Source organism: Myotis davidii, unplaced genomic scaffold, assembly GCF_000327345.1.
Source record: "Myotis davidii unplaced genomic scaffold, ASM32734v1 scaffold1277, whole genome shotgun sequence".
NCBI classification, from domain to species: Eukaryota; Metazoa; Chordata; class Mammalia; order Chiroptera; family Vespertilionidae; genus Myotis; species Myotis davidii.
This window is the reverse complement of record NW_006290682.1, coordinates 334,012-338,463: the sequence shown is the minus strand read 5'-3', so window position 1 is coordinate 338,463 and position 4,452 is coordinate 334,012.

Below are 4,452 nucleotides of genomic sequence, written 5' to 3'. Positions count from 1 at the left end.
GGTTTCCGACTCAACTGTGGCGCCCCTTGTCCTTTCTGGGGCCCCTGGTGGGGAGAGCGGGAAGGGTGAGAAGCGGGTGAGGAGCACAGGTCAGGGAACTGACACCAGGGGGCAGTGTGGAGCAGGCCGACTAGGGCACGCACACTTCCCAGAGGAGCTCTTTTTATATATATATATATATTATTGATTTTTTACAGAGAGGAATGGAGAGAGATAGTCAGAAACATCGATGAGAGAGGAATATCGATCAGCTGCCTCCTGCACACCCCCTACTGGGGATGTGCCCGCAACCAAGGTACATGCCCTTGACCGGAATCGAACCTGGGACCTTTCAGTCCGCAGGCCGACGCTCTATCCACTGAGCCAAACCAGTCTCGGCGGAGTGGACAACTTTGAAGTAAATCCAGATTGCAATCTGGATACAGGGGATGCAGAGCAGCTTCTGAGGCCTGATGGCTTGGCCTTTAAAAATATATATATATATATTTTATTGATTTCAGAGAGGAAGGGAGAGGGAGAGGGAGATAGAAACATCAGTGATGAAAGAATCGTGGATCAGCTGTCAGGGAGGAGACTGCGCTGAGGCCTGTCAGGCCCGGCCAGGTCCTAGGGAGTGTGGGGGGGTTCAGGGGAGCCCTTTGGCTCACTTGTCTTTCCCCGGGCTCTCCTGGTCTGAACACAGGCTTGACTGGCGGCCCAGCTCTGAGCCTCCAGGGCCTGCTTGGCCTGTCCGCGGCTCCGTCATTGTGTCCTTGTCTCTGGACTGCACACACATGCAGACATCAGAGAACTTGCCACGCAGCTTTGAGCTCCCTGCTGTGCTTACCAGGTCGCCTGCACAGATCTGGCCTGCATGTGTGTGTGTGTGTGTGTGTGTGCTTGGGTGGATCTGGATGGACAGACAGCCAAAGTAGAGATCAGTCTGTGAAAAGGTCTGTTTCCCCCTCAAAGTAGATAAGCTATAGGATGCCCAGTTAAATTAGAAGTTCAGGTAAATAATGAATAATTTTGAAATAGAAGCATGTCTCATATGTGACATGGGACCACTTACACTCGCGGGCTGTTGGTCCTTTATCTGAAATTCCCATTTCACCGGGCATTGTGCGTTTTGGCTGGGGTGTGGTGGAGAATTCTGGGACAGGGGAGGGAAGACAGTGTCCCTTTAAGCTGGCACATGGCACCGGCAGGGAAACAAGCATGGCCACGCCTACACAGCTCATCACCAGGACACCAGATCGATGCCAATAATGGCAGAAGTAATAGTAATTGCAGGGCAGGTGTGTGAGGCTTCTCTGCTCTGCCTCCATGGAGGTGATTGGCCAACACGTGCAGGGGTGGGGAACGTCCGGCCCGCGGGCCGTATAAGGCTCGAGAAATCACTTGGTCTGGCCCTGCCAAGGCATTGAGAGTGAGTTAATTGAATGTGTGACCAAATAGAGCAGGCTCGTGTTTAAGTGGATGATTGTGTATGGCCTGCCAATGATGTTATAAATACCCAATGGCCCTTAGCAGAAACTAGGGTCCCCACCCCTGCTGTGAAGTCGGCAGCAAACAGAAGTTCGGAACGGTGGTGGGGGTGGGGGGCGGCTATGAATATGCTCCAGGCCCTTCCGACCCCCACCTGCTCTGTGGGACCCCTTCTTGTCCCCCACACTGTGAGGCCCCCCAAGGTGGGCAGGCGAGAGTCACCAGGGAGCATGGGCTTGGATGAGAGGCTGAGAGCGCAGGCCAGATGGCACTCCTGCCGTGCGCCCAGCCCCTCCTGTGTTCCCCGGCTTTCCCCACCCGTTCCCCACATGGACCCCCCCTTGTCACCCCCACCGCAGGGCTCTGCTGGCACTGAACTCTCGAGGTAGGCAGAGGAGAAGCCAGTGGAAAGTTACTTTCAAATAAGCGGAGGGAAGTCTGATGAAAGCCGGGGAAGCCACAGCTCCTCCCCTGCTGGGGCCCCAGGCCAGGAGCCAGCCTGCGGCTGGGGACCCGTTTCTGGCCTCTGTGTGTCCCCAGAGGCCAGGGCAGGTCACTGACCACGTGCCTGTCTCATTTCTTCACTTGCTGACGGGCGCCAGCTCCCCTATCACACCCTCACGGGGCTGTCGGGAGGCAAGAAGGAGCCAGCAGTTGCAACATAAGGGCAGCGTTTTCAAATACAGCGTCTACAAATGCGCACTTCTATGGCCAGTCAACCCTACGGGCTGCAGGCGCTTCCGCTACAGGAATCCGAGGCGAGAACGTTCAGACCCGCACACACATCATTCTGTGGCTCCAAGAGCGGGTTCCCTGCATCACTGAGAAGAGGATTCCGTTCACCCACATGGCATGAGCTCCATTTCACAGGAAAACCTCCGAGGCGTCGCTGCTCTCACTAAGGATGGCCCTTAGCTGGGCCTGCAGCGGGCTGGCTGGCTGCACTCCGTGTGCCTCAGTTGCATTCTAGAAAGGAGGCCTGCTGTGGCCCTGTCTACAGTCGGTTTGATTTGGAATTAGAAGAGCCATGGTCTGCACAATAACTGTCCTCTGTCCCTTTAAGAACACAAGTTCCTTCCATTGTAGGCAAGCAGGAAGTGCCACCACTCTGTCCTGGCTGCGTGTTTCACTTCCTTTCAAAGGTATTTTCTTACTGAAGTAACCCCACGTCCTATTTCTATTTCTTCCAAAGGCGCATTCAGCTGCCTTGGCGTTGGTTTTGTGCGATTTCTTGAGCAGACAGCTATACAAATAATATGTAATTTTTATTTTTTAATAGACCTTTTTCAGAGCAGTGTTAAACTGACAGCTAAATTGAGTGGAAGGTACAAAGATCTTTCATACATCCCCTTCGCTCAGACATGCACAGCCTCCCCCATTAACAACACAAACAACATTTGTTAAATATGTAAGAGATGAGCCCTGGCCAGGTCGCTCAGTTGGTTGAAGCATCACGCTGATGAGCCAGGGTTGTGGGTTTGATCCCCAGTCAGGGCTCATACAGGAGTCAGCCAGTGAGTGCCTGGATAAGTAGAACAGATCAATGTATCTCTCTCTCCCTCTCTCTCTCTCTCTCAAATCAATTTTAAAAAATAAAAGTTAGTTAAATATGCAAAAGATGAAAGTAAAACAAAATGATATTTAAAAGTAGAAAAGTAGCCCTAGCCAGTGTTGCTCAGTGGCTAGAGCATCAGCCTGAAGACTGAAGGGTTCCAGGTTCGATTCCAGTCAAGGGCATGTGCCTTGGCTGCGGGCACATCCCCAGTAGGGAGTGTGCAGGAGGCAGCTGATCGATGTTTCTCTCTCATCGATGTTTCTAACTCTCTATCCCTCTCCCATCCTCTCGGTAAAAAATCAATAAAATATATTAAAAAATAAAATAGAAAAATGATACCTGCTTCTGGTACAATGTAAATGGTGGAAGATTTTCCACCCTTTTCCCTAGAGGTACCCTCTATTAATAGTTCCGAAAATTCCCTTCTGGAAATTGTCTCTACACACCTCGCTTGTTTATTACACAGAGGGCATCACACACTATGTATGAGGTTCTCTTTTTCCGCTTAAGATATACTTTGGACATGCTTCCGTGGCATCATGGGTAAATCCACCTTGATCTTTTTCTAGTGACTGCATGACTTTCCATCGTTTTTAGCTCCTCTCCTAATTAATATGCAGTTAGATTGATTCTAACTCTTCCTCTTCGCTACAATGCTATAGGGAGAAAGCCATGCGTGTGGCTATAGATGTAGTTACATATCATTGGGTAAGTGTTGAAGGGGTTCAGAACAGGCCTCCCCCAGACCTGCCACCTGGGCCTGAGAATTATTTTGAGGTGAAGGCAAGAGAGCCCTTGGGGGCCCGTGAGAAACTTTGACCTCTCCCTTAAAGAATTTGATTAGGGGCCTTGCTCGTAATAAGAGTTGTCACCGAAAATAACTTTTTATGGCCAGCTACAGGACAGGACAAACTAGTAATCACCGAACAGCTGCTCTTTTTTTAAAAAACAAACATGTTTCTATTGATCTTTAGATAGAGAAGAAAGGAGAGGGAAAGATAGAAACATCAAACACCAATCGGCTGCCTCCTACTGTGGATGGAGCCCGCAACCGGGGCATGTGTCCTGACCGGGAATGGAACTGGCGACCTCTGGGTGCATGGGTCGACACTCAACCACTGAGCCACCCCTGCTGGGCCACCTGCTCTTCTTGTCATCCTGCAATGACCTTCCTCCCCTCTGCAGTCCCAGGTGCCTTTCCTGAGGGCACCTTATCTCCCTGTCTCCCCTTTCTGTCCCAGAACCTCTCAGATGTGGGGTCCTGGCCCCTCCCACGTACGCAGGGCTCCCACATTGTATATGTAATTGCATTGGATCATCTCCTGTTAGCCTGTCTCATGTGGACTTCACGATTAGACCGGCTGAAGGAACCTAGGAGGGTACAGGAAAGTCCCCACCCGCCCCCCCATGCCCAGTGTGGGAAAATGCTT